This window comes from Conger conger, chromosome 10, assembly GCF_963514075.1.
Source record: "Conger conger chromosome 10, fConCon1.1, whole genome shotgun sequence".
NCBI classification, from domain to species: Eukaryota; Metazoa; Chordata; class Actinopteri; order Anguilliformes; family Congridae; genus Conger; species Conger conger.
This window is the reverse complement of record NC_083769.1, coordinates 1,474,471-1,493,710: the sequence shown is the minus strand read 5'-3', so window position 1 is coordinate 1,493,710 and position 19,240 is coordinate 1,474,471. Positions and strand designations below refer to the sequence as shown.

Below are 19,240 nucleotides of genomic sequence, written 5' to 3'. Positions count from 1 at the left end.
AAATTACATTACGTTTCCAACCGTGTATAGTCTGTTAGGCTTGCATAAAATAACACAGCATTTTTTAGCCTACGCGAGGAAACCGTAGCATGAGTTTGTTGCAGTTCTTCACATTTTATGGCAAAAATGTATTTATAGCAAAAAAGTATTTTGTGATGCCTATTATGGAATGTGTTTGAATTGTTGATGGGGGGTGACAACAATTTCAATCGATGGACCTCAATGAATATATTAGTATACAAGATAGTATTATTATGATTATGGTACATATTTTCCATGATCTTCTCAACATGTTACTGTCTCAGGAGAGCTGCAGGGAGGTTCAAACAGAGGCAGGGGGAGGGTGACAGGCGAGGGGAAGTGCAAACACATTTTTCAGGATAAAAAGTGTTGTATAGTCCATCGTTTCTCAATCTATGGGCCGTGGACCGGTGCCGGTCCGTGGAGAGGTCGCTGCCGGTCCCCTGAATCCTGCCCTTCCTCCACTCAAAAAAGTGTATTTTACTGTCTATGATCGCGACTCCGCTCGGCACGCCCCCGTCCCTACGTCGCCCGCCCAACAGTCTCTAACGTGAAGCTTTCCCGCCCGCGAGAGGTTACGTACTCTGTTCTCTCTCTGTCACTGTCACTCTGAACGTTCAATCGCAGGCATGCACACACTACGTCTACGAGCTCAATATGGCATGCTCAAAGCAAGCTAGCATCAAGGGTTTCCTTAAAAGGCAACCTGATACACCTGATGTTCCCAATGAACGACTTGCAAAAAAACATTGCCCATTTCCTCGAAATTATGACCAAAATCAAATTCGGCTTTCTGTCCAACAATTCTTCTCCCCAACACCCCATCTGTGTTATTTGCCAGGCAATGCTAAGCAACGAGGCAATGAAGCCATCATAATTGCTCCGGCATTTAGAAACTCAACATCCCCACTTAAAAGACAAACCAGAAGATTTTTTTTAAAGAAAGAGATGAATTGGCCAACCAAGCAACTGTGCTTAAAACAAATTTCACTGCAAATGAAAAGTTAGCAAAAGCGTCTTACTTACTTTCACACCACATCTCAAAATGTCAGGCACCGTTTACGATGGGGGAGAAGCTAGTTATGCCATCCTTAGTCAGTGCTTGTGCTGAGGTCTTAGGTCCAGCTGCTGCAGCCAAAGTCAAAGATCCCCCTCTCAAATGACACTGTCTCGCGGAGAATTGGTGACATGGCAGAGGACCTTGAAGCCCAGATTGTCGAGAGGGGTAGATTGTCGGACTGCAGTTAGACGAGAGCACCAACATCTCCAATCTGGCTATGCTTCTGGTGAGAGTTACCATTAAAAACAACTGCTGGGGAGATCTTCCGTGTGTTGGATGAGTATATCAGAGGCCATGGGTTGCTGTGGGATCGTTGTGTCGGGGTATGCACTGACGGGGCTGCAGCTATGACAGGGAGGCACAACGGCGTTGTTACTCGGGTGAAAGCAGTAGCACCTTCGGTCCAGGCAGCGCACTGCATAATAAACCGAGAGGTGCTTGCCTCAAAGCGTCTATCCCCAGAGCTGCATGAGGTCTTGGATCAAGTGGTCCGATGCATGAACTACATTTGAGCCCATGCATCTAACTCCAGTATGTTCACATCTCTATGTGAAGAGATGGGCGCCGAACACACGCATCTCCTCCTGTACGCCGAGGTCCGCTGGCTGTCTCGGGGTAAGGTGGTAAGCCGAGTGTTCGAGTTGAGGCATGAGATCGGGGCATTCTTGGATAGTAAAAAATCTAGTCTGGCTGAGCATCTGCGTAATGAGTCCTGGGTAGTTAAGTTAGCTTACCTCTCTGACATTTTGCAGCATTTAAATGCCCTCAACTTGTCTATCCAAGGGAAATCATGCAATGCCTTCCAAGCGAATGATAAAATCATGGCCTTTAAAAAAAAAATGTCAGTCTGGAGCGACAGGGTCAACCGAGAGTGCCTTTTCTCACATGACTACCACCAAGGCAAAGTATAGAAATAGGCTTCAGTCAGAAAACACTCTTCTGGTGGCTTTGTCATATTGTCTACCTCAATTTGATCAATTAGTGGCGAGAAAGCAGGCACACCCATCGTATTAGTGCCTTCAAATCAATTCAAAGCCTTCAATTAAGGTTAAGCATCTGTGTTTAGCCAAACATTTAACCAAAATAAAGCATTAAAAAGACAAAAAAAAATACAAAAAGAAATTAAATAACAATAATAAAAACATTGTTAAGGGTTTTATGCTCATTCAAAATACAGTAAAAATAAATAAATAAATATATAATAATAATAATAATAATAAAAAAAACACTAAAAAAGATGCAGGGGGTGGGGTGGTGGGTGGGTGGTGGAGTTGGCGGTGTGGGGGGGGGGGGGGGGGGTCACCTACTGGGCCTTGAAACGCCAAAGTCAAATATGACTGGGCCCCAGCACAAAAAAGTCTATTAAGCAAAAAGCAGTATTTTACCCATCATTAGACCCATTATATAATTTAGTGGTTGGCAATTCAAAGTGCATTTGTCTAAAGCGCTCTACAGTTGATGCTTCTCATTCACCCATTTATACACACACTCACACACCAGGCACAACAGGAGCATTTGGGGGTTAGATGTCTTGCTCAGGGGCATTTCGACACACCCAGGACGGGATTGAACTGGCAATCCTCCGACTGCTCTTACTGCCAGAGCCAATGTTGCCCCAGAGCAACATAAAAGAGCCGTACATACAAAGACTAACTTAAAACCCAATACCACAATATAGCTCAGGGTTTGCCAGGATATAGCTAGCTACGTCTGAGCCAACTAGTAAAGCTTTACTTTACAACCAAATGTAGCTGGGCAATTCTTTAATTTGTGTTGCAAACCATGTCCAAGCTATTTCACATTACATAAACATTTTTAAAACATACTTACTGTCAGTATATTGATGGATTTGCTTTTATTAATATCTTTTAAGATTAGGACATGAAAAAATTTGCTGTGTTCCAAACATTATGGTGCCCTGAAATGGGGGGATTATGTATAAACACTGCTGTAATTTCTCCACTCACAAGCACTTTATTAGGCTTTTATTAGATTCCACTGCTGTAGCCGATCCACTTAGAGTTATGATGCGTGTTCAGAGATACTCTTCTGCATACCACTGTTGTAATGTGTGGTTATTTGTGTTACTGTCACCTTCTTTTCAGCTTTGACCAGTCTAGCCCTTCTCCTCTGATGTCTCTCATTAACAAGGCATTTCTGTCTGCAGAACTGCTGCTCACTGGATTTTTTATTTCTTTTTGTTCTTTGCAAACTCTAGAGACTAGTGTGCATGAAAATCCCAGATCAGCAGTTTCTAAGATAGGCAAACCACACTGTCTGCCACCAACAGTCATTCAAGTCACTTAGATCACATTTGTACCCATTCTGATGGTTGATCTAAACTTTAACTAAAGCGCCTGACCCGTATCTACATGATTGTATGCAATGCACTGCTGCCACACAATTGGCTGATTAGATAATCGGATGAATAAGAAGGTGTAATTAAGTAAATTCCTCATAAAGTGCTTGGTGAGTGTATATAATACAGCTTTTTGTGTCACCACATCTTGAAAAACAGTGTGTCCGAAGCCTTACTTTAGCAATATGATGAGAACTTAACCAAATGAACTTAAAATGTAAAGTTTTAAAATTAAAACTATTTTCTGGTCAAAATTGTTGTTTTTTTTAAACACTGAAAATAATGTTTACTGATTGCTGAAATTTTTTTTAAAATTGTCAGAAGATTTGTGGTGTTACCCAACAGATCCGGAAGTCTATAAAATGCTTATGAACCATATATTGAAGCCTATTGGGTCCAGGTCCGTTATGACATCAAGAAGGACCTGACCTAATGGCCAATAAATGTTTTAGTCTCATTGCATATCTCCTCCCACAGTTTAAAGAGATTTGCATATAGATTTTTTTAAAGAGGGATTTGTAGCTGGAGCTCTCAAGTCACGTAACTACTAGGAGAGTCGTCTTTCATGGCTTTTATTTCATGTTTAATAACTTATGTAGTTAATTGAACAGGGACAATGCACACTGATCAAACTTTCAGCTCTCACATTCACGAAACGTGGCAGTTAACCTCAGAGTTAATTTCCATCTGGAGGTTAAAACACAGACACAATCATCTGTTACACAAGTTAGAAGACATTGTTTCGATTTAACTCAATGAAATAAAAGAGCTCTTCTTAATATTTTATATTGTTGGTTGGTTTAATACTGTTGCCAATGAAAAGTCGTTGTCCTACACCATGGGTCTCCAACACGTTGCTCTCAAGCTACCAATCGCTTGCCGCCCGCTTCTAAGTAGCTTGCCAAAGGCTGAAGCAGTATACATGTAAACACAATTGTTGCCGCAAGGCATTCCAGCCTACGAATTTAATTAAAAGTAAATCAGGCAAAATTAAAAATTAACTCAATTTAGGCTACTTGGCTACGCAATAAGGTTTCCATGTATTTACAACACAGCGCACGTTCAATGAATGAATGAAAGCGGCTTCCTTGGCTCGCAATAAACAGACGGGTGGAAATCCCGACACTCTTTCAACTACATAAAACTTAACAGTGAACCAACAAAAATACCCCCCGGATTTCAGTGCCCACCAGTCCCAACATTTAGCAATAGAATGAAACAGTCCAAAAGTAAATTAAATCCCAAACCAAAGCGAAAATCTTTTGATAGCCTACCGGTATGCTGCTCCAAACGAAATGCATGTCTCACAATAGAACGCACTTTAGGAAAAAAAGATCCTTAACTTGCTGTTATCTACGCTAATTTGTTATTGTTCATGAAGGCGTGTCTGGCAAGTTGTTATTCTATGGATTCTGGACTTGTATATGATTTATTGTGTTTGAGAATATTTGCAATAAACTAAGTCTGTTAAGACTGACACTATGACTTACTAAACGGTGTTTCCTGATTAGCCTACACTAATTGATTTCTGAATGGTTATAGGAAGTGTTGAACAGTGTTGGCCCATTTTAAGTGTAGCCTTTTACTTTATTTCTAAGAATAAAATTCTACAACAGAAGCCTAATAATAAGTAAAGGCCTGCCTCGAATACAAGCCTGCCCCAAATAAAGGCCTGTGCTTTGTGCAACCTAAGTAAATAAAAGACCCCGGACACAATTTGAGGATTTACGGCAGACCTTTATCCGATCTATGTAAGTTAGTGAAACATATAAATTACCAATTTCCCTACAGTTTAAGATAGCGATAGAGATAACTAGTGCTCATGTCTTAGTGGACTAATATCAGTATCGCTAGCTAGCTAGCGAAACGGACAGCAAACCATTCGGCAATAAATATATGTAGAGAAGTAGATAAGCATGACATAGGTAGATATAATTAAGTTAGCTCCCTAGCTAGCAAAATAAGAAATATCTAGCTAGCGAGACAGCCAGACGGATAGATCGCTTGCTAGCTAGGAAGATAAGCAAGCCATAGCTGTTTTTTATTCCAAGCTAGCTAGGGAGCTTTCTATCTAGCTAGCTAGATGTAGCCTATATCGTGATTCAATGTATATAAATAATCGAGATATTACATATGAAGCACTACATATTCACAAAAGCATCGCTAGCTTGCCGATACAGAGCCTATTACACACAGCAGTAAACAAATATGATTGACGTCATTGCAGAGACGGAACCGGAAACGTGACCCCGGAGGGGATAAGTTTTGTAAGGGATAGAATTTCTTGTGACAGCAACCGCTACATCAGCTTACCACTAGAAACTGCAGCAGCAAACTCCACCCGGAAACAGGACCAGCGGACATCTTTTCAGCCACCGAACGGACCAAAAGACAACAAGGGACATACAAGAACACCCCAGCTTTGCGCACCTCTCCTGGACATCGATTCATAGCACCATCGCCGCTTCTATAAGGACAGCACGTCTTTTGGTTGGCATTTATATAGCGCCTTTATCCAAAGCGCTGTACATTGATGCTTCTCATTCACCCATTCATACACACACTCACACACCGACGGCGATTGGCTGCCATGCAAGGCACCGACCAGCTCGTCAGGAGCATTTGGGGGTTAGGTGTCTTGCTCAGGGACACTTTGACACAGCCCAGGCGGGGATCGAACCGGCAACCCTCCGACTGCCAGACGACTGCTCTTACTGCCTGAGCCATGTCGCCCCTGTCGCCCCTTTTGGATCCAGCAATGCGTATGGGCTCAGTAAGACTAAACAAACATTCCAGGCATAGCCAGTGTTTACATCAGGTTTAACTGATATTGTGAATCTGTGCTTTTATATTGTTTTTGTGTTACCGTTGAATGCATTGTTAGCCGTATATAGTGCTTTACGGGGGCTTCTTGCTGATAGCTTAGCTTCGATCAAACGTCTTCTGACTGTAACAGCACTTACAGGTAATTATAGATCATCTTTGATCTTTCTGGAGCTGATGAATGGCTGAATCTTTCCCATTCTGACTATTCTTCGATCCATTTTAACAGTAGTTGCTTGTTTTCTTCCGCGTGGGTTTTGCCATTTTAAAGCATTTGAGATCATTTTAGCTGAGCATCCTATAATTTGCTGCACTTCTTTATACGTTTTTCCCTCCCCAATCAACTTTTTAATCAAATTACGTTGTTTCCAATGTTTGGAACGGCGCATGTTACTTTGCAATTCAGAAGGATATATTTTATAACAATGTGTGAAACATTTGCTTCCCTTCTTCCTTAATAAAGGACAATTAATGACACCTGTTTTTTCACAGAATGAATGAATTCTCTAATTAAACTCCACACTGCTATTATTTTGAACATGCCCCTTTCAATGAATGAGTCAATTACTCAGAACAAGCAGTGTGCATGTCATGACAGTTGGGTCTGTTGTTTTTCTATTACACTACTACATCTACAAGTAAATTATTTGCCATGCAGAAATATCACTATTACTAATAACAGTGGTTCATCAGGTTACTGATGTTGTAGTGCTATCCTGGTTACTGATGTTGTACATCATTACAAGAACCAGATCTGTGTTTTGGATTAAAATACTTTTCTGTGCTCCATGATCTTGTCTGAAGCAACTGAACCAACCAAGAGGACCAGAAGGTGGGGTTTGCACTTTTTGAGAGTAGTAAATCGGTTTGAATACATCACTCAGGAAAAGGGTATATAAGCGTATAAAAATCAAAACAATTCCGTATTTGAACAGGAGATGCCAATGGCTGCTGTTCTTGTGAATAGGACTGAACGCATTCTCCACTTTTGTACCTTCACGGCTGTGCTGGTCCCTCTGGAGGGAGACACTCTCCTGCTGACCTGCTGGACACTGCAAAGTAAGGCCTTCATCAGCATGGAAGGTCCAGGTCCCAGTACCACACAACAGCTTCTCACAAATTCCCAAACACACACTACCAACATAAACAAACACATTGCCCTATGCTGACCACCGATACAGTCCCCTCAAAAAGTATTGGAACAGCAAGGTCAATTCCTTTGTTTTTGCTATATACTGAAGACAATGGAGTTTGAGGTCAAAAGATGTATATTAGATTAATTTTCATCAAGATTTGTTAAACAACTTAGAACATATCAATTTTGTATCAGAATACACCCAATTCTTCGGTGAGCAAAAGTATTGGAACATGTGACTGAAAGGAGTTTCTAGTTACCCAGAAGTGTCCTGTTAGATTGATTGGTTGGACAATAAATAGTTCTGAATATCTACTCTTGGTTTTAGTCTTTGGTTTTGCCTGCAAAGACTGCATTTGTGTTAGAAAAGATAAACCAACATGAAGAACGGATGGCTGTCTTTGGGAGGGAAAAAAAGCCATTTTGAAGCTTTGAAAAGAGGGGAAATCGATCAGAGCCATTGCACAAGAATTGGGGATAGATTGTACAACAACTTGGAATGTCCTTGTTCAACAGACATTGAACTGGTTGACCAAGGAAAACAACAGTAGCAGAGGACAGAAACATTGTGAGAGCTGTGAAGAAAAAAAACACAAAACATCAGTCAGTGACATCACAAACAATTTCCACAGGGGTGAAGGCATCTCAATCAGCCATTCGAAGAAGACCTAGATGGCAGTAACATAGTCATCAGAACACTGAATCCAAGAGCAAGACCACAGAAGGTAATTCAAGTCGTTATTAAGTTCAGAACAGATCAGACAGGCAGGGGTCGATATCTAGCAAACATCAGTGACAGAGATCAGGCAGTTTGAAAACAAGAGTCCAGGCAAACGGTCGGCACACAAGCAAACAGGTTCAGCAGGGGTAATCCAGTATGTGGTCTATGTCACAAGCAAAGGGCTGATAACACACAGGCAGTCCAAACAAAAGGAGAATCTAAAATCAAAAACCGAATAGCCAAACACAACAGGTCAAATCAGAACAAAAGGGTAAATCCAGAGACAGGGGTCTAAAACAAAACATGTCGAAACAGAAGTCAATTAGAAAATAACGCTGGAGAGAATGGGCGGGACATATCTCGGGATAACAATCTGGCAGTCTGTTTTAGACAAATAGAGGGGTTTAAATACACAGATAACAAGAGGGAAATGACAATCATGTGTGGGGAAACAATCAGAAAGTGAAACACATGTGAAACGAATGAATGACTGAACTGAGAGATAAAACTAATCCTGGTGTAGGCACAATAAGATCCGCACAGCCGTCGGGCCCTTGAGCAAGGCCCTTAACTCTGCACCGCTCCAGGATTGTCCCCTGCTTAGTTTAATCAACTGTATGTCGCTCTGGATAAGAGCGTCTGCCAAATGCCAGTAATGTAATGTAATGCAAGCAAGGGATATCCTACCAAAAGTATTATTTACTTAAATACTCTCTGTTCCAATACTTTTGTTCATCTTTTCTCAACCCCAAATGTATTCAGTGTCTTGCAAAAAAAAAGAAAAAAGAAAAAGAGAATTGGTCCCCTGGACTGTACACACAAATAAAGCACACAATACTATAGACGTACACGGTAACTACAGCAACTGTAAAAAAACATCACACAGACAAACACACATATTACTGAGCCACAATAGCTGTATACCGGCAACATGCATGCCATATTCACAAAGATCTACTTACTGACTGATATGAATTTTCTTTTCCAAAAACAGAGGACTACCCCCAAAGTTTAGTGAGCTCTCAGGTAGAAAAGTGATATTCGGTCAAAATGATCTCTGGGAGACGGACCACCCCCCTACACATTACGTGACTGGGGGGGGGGTCTCCGTTCACGACTCTATCAATTTGTGACAGGATAATGCACATTCCTAAACTTCACTTCCATCTGTGGTGCAGATTGCTGATTTGAGGGAGATTTCTACGGGTATGAGGAAGCGCATATTCCACTCAAAATCTGGAGAGGCCTTTTGAGAAAAACAGAAAATGATAAATACAAAAGATTTACCTTTTCTCTGCAATGGATTTCCCAAGAGATTGCACATTCTTTTGCTGAAAAATAACACAGGGAAAAATGCAGACATGAGTTTGATGCTGAAGCGGAGCACTTAAAACAATATCCTCAAACGCATTTGCTGCTTTGGGCATTACACCCCCCAGAACCTACGACTTCATGCATGTGCCAACTCTCAATGGTCTGGCAGCAAAGAAGCGTGCTATGTTGGACTTCATAAATGAATGTGTTTTTGGGGAACTTGTCCAGAAAAACCGACACATTTTCCTGAAAGTCTGAAGAGGGGATGTGTTATTTTTATTCCATTCCCCAAGCCAAAGACAAACCGGGAAACGTGTCTGTTGTGGATGAGGCACAATCACAGTTTAACATCAAACCGTGAAAATTAAACGGACACACATTTGCTCAAATGTACAACATAGGCTATTCAGCCTATTAATAACAACAGATGACATGCCTAGTCTATTTGCGGCTGTGGCTTGGTTTGCAGGAAGGAGCCAGGGCAATCCGAGGAAGTAGATGCACACCTGGGCTACATGATGAATTAGTCCAGGCTGTTAAATGTGTGCTCTTCCCTGCAGTAGGCGTGTGAGACCGGGGACGGATGAGAGAGCTACGGACTACGGACGAGAGAGCTGTTGTGAGAGAGAGCCACGATGCAGGTGGGGCGGACCCATCTCTCCCTACAAGAGAGAAATAAGCGAATGTCAGAGTGCCTGTGCCTCTACAGCGCGGGACCTGGTCATCATGTCAACGCCTGTCCTTTAAAAGACAACACCCATCAACTGAAAGAGGGGGTCCTGATGGGCGCCACTATGGATCCAACCCCCTCAACCTCCCGTTCCACTCTGCTCGCCTTCCTCTCCTGGGAAGGGGTTCACCACCAGGTGCGAGTCCTGATCGACTCCAGGGCCGACGCCAACCTTATCTGCCCTACCCTAGTTCCCACTTCCTCACTCTCCCAGGCCCTGCGCACCAACGCGCTCACTGGCACCCCCCTGACCGCAGTCAACACGGTCACATCTCCTGTCAGACTGCAGGCCACCACCAGGAGGAGATGGCGTACATAATGAAGTCTCCCCCTTCGTTCCTGTGGTTTCGGGCAGACCCTGGCTTCTCCAGCACAACCCCCAAGTGGACTGGGTCCGGGGAACCATCACGGGCTAGAGCCCCAACTGTCACCAGTCCCGTCTCCTGTCTGCTTCCAGTCAGCCCGCCTCCTCTCCTGTCGTTCCTGAGACCCCTCCTGACCTGTCTTCTGTTCCACCCGTCCACCACGACATTGGCCAAGTGTTTAGCTAGCTCCACTCCCCCTAGGGGGCATCTGTTCTCCCTGTCCCTAGCTGCTGGTCGGATCAGTCCCTCCTCCTCTCCAGCTGGGGCAGGCTTCTTCTTCATGGAAAAAAAGGACAAATCTCGATGTCCCTGTATTGACTACCGCGGGCTGAACAACATCATGGTGAAGAACCGCTATCCCATTCCGCTCATCTCCTCGGCATTCTCCTCCCTGCAAAATTGCCAATTCTTTACCAAGCTCGACCACCGCAATGCCTACCACCTGGTCCATATCTATGAGAGGAAGCGAGTGGAAAATGGCCTTTAACACCCCCAGTGGCCACTATGAATATCTCGTCATGCCTTTCGGGCTCACTAATGCTCCCGCCGTCTTCCAGAACCTCATCATCGATGTACTCAGGGATATGATATCCAAGACTGTTTTCGTTTACCTGGATGACATCCTCATCTTCTCCGCCCCACTGGAGGAACACGTCCGTCATGTCCGCCAAGTCCTCCGAAGTTTCCTGGAGAACCAACTATTGGTCAAAGCTGATAAGTGCGAATTCCACTGCTCCACTGTCCAGTTCCTCGGCTTTGTCATCTCCAGGGGACAAGTTGAGATGGATCCTGAAAAGACCACTGCCGGGCTGCCCCCTATCAGCCGTAAGGAACTTCAACATTTTACCAGAGGTTCATAAGGAACTACAGTTCTGTTGCTGCCCCCCTGAGCTCCAGCAAGGTTACCGTTGGCTGGACCCCTGAGATCAACTACGCTTTCCCTAAACTTCAGAAGCGCTTTTCCTCTGCCCCTGTCCTGACCATGCCAGATCCCGAGAAACAGTTCACCCTAGAGGTGGACGCCTCTGACACAGGAGTCAGAGCGGTACTTTACCAAAGATCCCTGGACAATAAGGTCCACCCAAGCTCAACATCGTCAGCAAAGTGGAGGAAACCCTGAGGGGCTGTCCTATCCTGGACGACACTCCTGCCAACCGGCTGTACGTCCCTTAAGCAGTCCGTCCGCAAGTACTAGAGTGGGCTCACTCCTCTCATCTTACCTGTCACCCTGGAGTCAGTTGTAAACTGGCGCTCCTGGGCCACCGATTCTTGTGGCTATCTGCCAAGCCTGATATAACCAAATTTGTGGCCACCTGTCCCGAGTGCTCCCAGGGGAAGTCCTACAATCAGCAGCCCCAGGGACTCTTCCAACCCCTGCCTGTTCCCCATCAACCCTAGTGCCTTGTTGCTCTGGACTGCGTTACCTGTTGCAAGAGGAATGTCTGTGGTTCTGAATGTGGTAGACCGGTTCTTCAAGTTTGTCCACATCGTCACCCTGCTCAAGCTTCCCTCGTCTAAAGAAACTGCTGAACTCTTGTTCCTGCATGTCTTCCGTCTGCATGGCCTACCCCTGGAGGTGACCAAGACCGTTTCCAGTCAATTCTGGAGAGCCGTTTGCACACTCATCGGCGCCAAGGCTCAACTCTTGTCGAGGTTCCACGCCCAGACCACGATGCTCCACTGCATGGTAGACAAGTCACCTGCCTCCTGGGTGGATTCCCTCCTGTGGATTGAGTATACCCACAACTCGCTACCCTTCTCTTCCACTGGCCTGTCTCCATTTGCCGGCCACCTGGGCTATCAACCACCCCTGTTCCTGGAGGGGAGAGACGTGAAGGTACCCGCTGCCCAACTTCTTGTTCATTGTGCCCATCGGGCCTGAACCACTCTGCTGCGCAATGTTACTGAGATGAAGATATTCACAGACCATCGCCGTCGCCCTGCTCCTTGTTACACTGTCAGCCAGAAAGTCTGGCTGTCCTCCAAGGACATTCCCCTCTGCTCCAACTGCCACAAACTCGCCCCCAGATTCATTGGCCCCTTCACCATCACCCATGTCCTGACCCCATCTGCTGTCAGACTTATGCTGGCATGGTCATCTCTTGATGGTTGTCTTTGACACATCTACACCTTAATCCTGTAGAGTGTTCTTGATCTGGTCAACAGTTACAAAGGATTCTTCTGTCATCCACTACAGTGGTTTTCTGTGGTCAGCCAGGTCTGTGGTCAACCGTTTGCCATTGCTTATTTATAATGTATGTGTTGATTTTGACATACCAGGACAAGTTTTTGATTTATTCAGATTCTTCAGCCTAATGATGGCCTGCTTTACTGACATTGACACTTTTTTGGTCCTCATGACTCCAAATCCAGATGGCACACCAAGAAACAACTAACCCTTTGCTAGCTCTTTTATGCATGGGCTGACAATGAAATTTAACACGCCTGCCAAGAAACATTTCAGCAGCCAACTGTCCAATAGCTTTTGGTCCCCTAAAATTGGGGGGGACTATGTATAAAATGGGATGTAATTCCTACACAATCCCCTGCTGTGGATGTAAATACCCTCAAATGAAACGTGACAGTCTGCATTTTACCCTTATTTTCATTGTTACATTTCAAGAACAGAAATTCTACCACTGTCAAAACACCTATGGACTGCACTGTCACTATATACAAGGGGCAATGAGCATGTAAAAATAAATTGTGTATGATGATATATACTTTCTATGATTCTTTTTCATTTCATTTCAACTTTTGCATAAGGAATATTATACAGTATGTTCCCCTAAAGTGCTGATAATGTGTGTGTGAGTGTGTTCATACCTGGCAGCTCTTAGGTGATTCTGATTTAAAGCTGAAAACATCGCACCTGCACATAACAACCAGTGGAAGGCATTAGCATAACACACAGGCACCTACGATCTATAAGAGTAACTGTGGAAGCAGACTCAGTATGAAATAGTGTATAAACAGCTTTAACAGGGACTAGCAGAGAGAAGAGGCCAATACGCTTGTAGGTCCGCAGGCTTATCGGAGTCACTGGCCGTTTTCAGAAATCCAGAGATTTTGGCAGCTCCCTTCTCCTACAACAAGCACAGCAACTTCAGTAAATACCTTGAAATATTCAAATGAGATGAGATTAGGCAAATAGCTCCCAGCCAAACACTAAATTGTGAAGCCTATAAAACATGAAATATTTATCAAAAAGTTTCAACAACACAGAAGATATAAAAAGCCTTGACAGCCTACTGCTTCATCTGATCTGTTCTGATTTCCTAAAGGACCCTGCAACTCTCACCATCGAAGTAAAGGTCCAGCTTTTCCCAGAATTCAACCTGAAAAAATGAAGTTAACAAATTAACAATAAAAAGGGTGTCTGTGAGTATGCATGCTTGTGCATGTGTGTGTGTGTGTGCGTGCATTTGTGTGTGTGTGTGCGTGTATTTGTGTGTGTGTGTGCGTGTATTTGTGTGGGCATGGACGGACCGTCCATTAGGCACTCTAAGCAACCGCCTAAGGCAGCAAAAGACGTGGGGTGGCAAATTGGTGACGCTAGTACTAGACAGGCATGGTCAGGACAATGATAGAAGTTCATGGTTCTAGGAGCTAGTTAAAACCAGTCGCAAGTTAATGCTGGGTATACACAGGCTTCTTTACCATTAATACATACCAAATGGTGCGATGTAGCTATGACAACATCCTGTCATTTCATTGTTGTCACACTGCGCAATAAGATCCAAGGATTCTATAACAATTCCAGTGGCTGTCATCTGGCAATGAGCATTTTCTATTTCTAACAATGTTCTGTTAACCCTATCCACGTTGCCCCCTTGTGGTTGAGTCGTTGACACCTCAAATTAATTTTTCGTTCATATTTATATCATACAAAAAATTGTGATGTAATAAAACCACAAAACGGCGATGCCAGATTGTCACAAAGACTCTCCACTAGAACAGCAGTTTAGATGATAATTAGCCTCTTATTTGCAAAGCAGGGCAATATAACTCCACTGTTTACAACCCACAGACACAGACAATAAACAGCATATTCTAAAAATCCTAGAAAAATAAGCTTTTCTGATTATTCATGTGTCTGGACAAAAAGATACCAGATGTTTGGTATTTGGAGAAATTTTGAGACACTTCAGGACATCCGGGTGCAGTTTTGGTCAAACTGATGTGGAATTTAAATGCCTGTCGATATATTTACCATATTTTGTACACAACTTTGACAGCATGTTTGTGCGCAAATATAACTATATAGTTCTGGGTTGGTCCTTGACATATAAATTAAGATATTCAGTGGTAAACTATAAAAACATAATATAACATAACATAATGTAATCTAATGACGAACAGGCCATTGCTCGCCTTTTCCTACCCCTAAGTGTACCTGGAGATGGCAGAGAAAAGATGAAAAAACTTTGCTTTAAAATACAGTGAATATGAAGTATGCGGACCCCGACAACACAGATTTCACTGATTGTTTACATTTATGGAGCTCGAAAATGGTCACGCAACAATAGCTTTTACTGGTTTACTTCACGCGCTCATACATGGCAGTTAGTGGCAGTTCTAACTCTCAGAATGGCGACTGTAGCCAGGTCAATATTTTTGCTGGACACTCGGTATGTCCCGCTTATAAGTCCAAAGACCCCGGGTACTTTTGAATAGTTTCAATGGATTTTTACAATAGACGTGTTAACTCATGTCAACACTTTCGAGCGTGCGCCTTAGGTAGCAAATAACCGTGTTGTATCCTTCTAACGTAATTTACATAGCAACTGAACTCAGATCACGCGGAATCACCGATAGCGGCCAAGAGAAATTAATGACGTGTATACGATGTATAACTTTTAAAGATTTAAATCGATCCTATGGTGGGACTTTGGCCATTTATGGACGGTGCGATAGAAATTGTCGGTGCCGTAGACCGTAATCGAATGCTTTCATTTACATCGTTCGAATGACCAAGTGCCGTTAAAAAGCTAATCGAATGGGTTTGTGCTATTTGCTTATGCTAGCTACATCATACTAACCTCGTACATGGACCAGTAAAGGCTTAGAACACGCTAGCACTTAGTTCTTGCAAATTTGATCACCACTACTGTGAAGTAAAAAAGTGGACAAATTACGTTTTTCCACTTTGCCCTCCCTACTCTAAATCTAAATAAAATATTAATTAATGGAAGAATAAAATAACAAAACATGCTTTACAACCCTGCACTTTCATTTCCGCGCACAATATGAACAGCTGAGACTCGTGAAGTTCGTTCGGCTCCTACGAAAAAACTGACATCCGAAAACTTTGATAAATCCCACATTATTTGTGCAAATGCATTTCCGATGGATATATGGTGAATTTCGTTTGGCTCACATTTGATAAATGAGGCCCTCTGTGTGAAAAAATACGACCTAATATCTGTACGGAATTTCTCCTTTGCCAATTTCCATTTGTGCCCTCTCATTCTGCTAACTGATCTCGCCCTGAAGAATTACCTATAGTTCACTTTGTCAATCCCTTTAATGAATTTAAAAGGCTCGATCAAATCCTCCATAAGTCTCCTTCTATTAAGCCATAAGATATGTCGTTTTGTATTTTTTTTTTGTATGTTAATGTATTTTGTGTACACAGTATGTACATGCACTGACATATATTTGTTCTGAATGGTACAAGCCTCTTCTTTAATTTAAGTCTGCAACCATGTGTGTGCGGGAAATAGTTTTTGAGAAATTTACACTTTTACAGGACTAGTACAAAATAGGGGGAATTGCCCTCTGGGGGGGGGGGGGGGGGGGGGGCAATGTGGAAAGGGTTAAACTAAAGGCAAAAATGCATGGTATGTGTAAAGTTTGTATGTATGTGCGTATAAGTGTGTGTGCATGGGTATTTGTGTGTACAAGCGTGTGTGTGTATATGCGTAAAGTGTGTGTTTGTATGTGTAAAGTGTGTGCGTTTGTATGTGTAAAGTGTGTGCGTGTGTATGTGTAAAGTGTGTATGTATTACCTGTGCACTGAAGTAGGCGTGGGCCCTGTCTCAGACTGCAGTTTAGTGGAAGCAGTGGGTGTTTTGTACTGGCTTGAGATGAATCTCATCATACAACTGGTCACCTCCACTGCTCCCGATTTCTGAACAGAAAGGAGAACACAAGTTCTTCACACGGCTGGGGTCCTCACACGGCTGGGCACACAGCTATAAAATGTACAGGCCACTGTCCCGCACTTCCCGTAATGAAATGTCCACAAGGGGTGCAAGAGGGCACAAAGGCAAAGCATAACACTTTAGCTTTATACATAAATCACTGATGGAAAGTAACAAAACAGAAAGCAGGGTTTAAGACTTATTCACTTTAGTCAAATGGCAGAGGATACAGTAGTCATATCATCACCTTCATGTGGAATGAAGTTGCTAGTCGATGGTGTAAAATCCAGCTTGACCATCTTGAAATGACCAGCTACCAGCTATTTCAAAATCCAGCTTTTTGAAAAATCAGACCAAAGGGGAAGGTGCCGCCCAAACTTCTCATCGAAAGGAACATGAATACAAACTCATTACAAAGCACAGGGGAATGCGAGAGAGAAAACCGCAAGCCTGCCTTCAACTGCCACTGCGCTGCACAGAGTTATAAAGAGGATTCAAAGTGTACCTTCTGTGAAAAGAACGGCCACAAATCTAAAGACTGTGCAGAATTAACAGTGGAAGCAAGAAGAGACATTGAAAACACAAGGCAGATGTTTTGTTTGCTTAAGAACCAGACACACTGCCAGATCATGCAGAGTCCAAGGAGTGTCATGCAATAACTGCAGGAGAAGACACCACAAAACTGCCTGCAATCAAGAAAAGGAGCGTAGTGTACATGAACCATTGTCTGTAACATCATTATCACCAGTAAATTTAGGAAAAGATAGATTTCTCTTTCAGACAGCAACAGAGATTATTGCGAAATTGTCTCTCGAAAAATCAATATTTAACAGAGCTCTTGCTGCACCTGAAAGTGTATTTGGTTGGTTTGTATAGGGCACAGTCTGAATGTGCTCTGAACGTGATGACAGGCCCCACGAAATAGGAATGATGCTTTTAAGCATTAGAAAGGTGAGATCCATCTCAGACCAACTGCGGAGATTCTGGGAAATTGAGTCCTTGGGAATTCAAAAGCGGAAGTACGAGCAGAGTAAGAGGAAGAGTCATCGCTATCAAGATGCACTCAGATTTCTTTGGACCACTGACACCCCTAAAAGAAATGAAGTCAGTATGTGCACTTTGAGGATGACAAGGGTCCCGTTCGGAGCAACCTCAAGCCTCATTGCTATGGATGGCAACCATTCAACATCACATTAAAAAATATGAAGATGTATATCCTGACTCGGTCCAGGTGCTGAAAGAATGCCTGTATGATGACCTCATCAATGGAGCAGAGCCAAGAAGCCATCCATGAAGGTAAAACAAATAATGATGACAGCAGCTGTGGAAAACCAATGCACTCGAACTGCAGGGAAAATGGAAGAAAACCAAACGGAAATTGAAACCAATTGTCTCTCAAAGTTCTAGGCTTAACATGGAGAAAGGAAACCAACAATTTCAACTTCAAAATGTGTCTTACAGTCCGCAGCCAGGATAATCCATCCCATCAAATTTCTATCCCCTTTTATCATCAGAGTGTCAAATGTCTATTTCAAGAGACATGGGCTTGTGGACTTGAATGTGACAAAGAACTTCCAGCAGAGTAATCCAACCGATGGCCACACTGGTGCGCTGAGTTAAATGGTATGATGGCCACACTGGTGCGCTGAGTTAAACGGTATGATGGCCACACTGGAGCGCTGAGTTAAACGGTATGATGGCCACACTGGTGCGCTGAGTTAAACGGTATGATGGCCACACTGGTGCGCTGAGTTAAACGGTATGATGGCCACACTGGTGCGCTGAGTTAAACGGTATGATGGCCACACTGGAGCGCTGAGTTAAACGGTATGATGGCCACACTGGAGCGCTGAGTTAAACGGTATGATGGCCACACTGGAGCGCTGAGTTAAACGGTATGATGGCCACACTGGAGCGCTGAGTTAAACGGTATGATGGCAACACTGGTGCACTGAGTTAAACGGTATGATGGCCACTCTGGTGCGCTGAGTTAAACGGTATGATGGCCACACTGGTGCGCTGAGTTAAACGGTATGATGGCCACACTGGTGTGCTGAGTTAAACGGTATGATGGCCACACTGGAGCGCTGAGTTAAACAGTATGATGGCCACACTGGTGCGCTGAGTTAAACAGTATGATGGCCACACTGGAGCGCTGAGTTAAACGGTATGATGGCCACACTGGTGCGCTGAGTTAAACGGTATGATGGCCACACTGGAGCGCTGAGTTAAACGGTATGATGGCCACACTGGAGCGCTGAGTTAAAGGGTATGATGGCCACACTGGTGCGCTGAGTTAAACGGTATGATGGCCACACTGGAGCGCTGAGTTAAACAGTATGATGGCCACACTGGAGCGCTGAGTTAAACGGTATGATGGCCACACTGGAGCGCTGAGTTAAACGGTATGATGGCCACACTGGTGCGCTGAGTTAAACGGTATGATGGCCACACTGGTGCGCTGAGTTAAACGGTATGATGGCCACACTGGAGCGCTGAGTTAAACAGTATGATGGCCACACTGGAGCGCTGAGTTAAAGGGTATGATGGCCACACTGGAGCGCTG

At 43.6% G+C, this 19,240-nt stretch overlaps 1 protein-coding gene across 1 annotated transcript in view; it reads right to left on the bottom strand.

Annotated features, from left to right (window-relative positions):
• The window catches only part of sycp2 (synaptonemal complex protein 2), a 43,419-nt gene extending 32,260 nt beyond the window's left edge, over positions 1 to 11,159 (bottom strand). Inside the window, exons 1-3 of the mRNA XM_061258059.1 lie at positions 11,140 to 11,159; positions 9,407 to 9,450; positions 7,258 to 7,315 (exon numbers count right to left, since the gene is read on the bottom strand). The gene's annotated coding sequence lies outside the window, so the exon portion shown is untranslated. The remainder of the gene's footprint in view (positions 1 to 7,257; positions 7,316 to 9,406; positions 9,451 to 11,139) is intronic.
• Between the last annotated feature and the right edge of the window lie 8,081 nt (positions 11,160 to 19,240).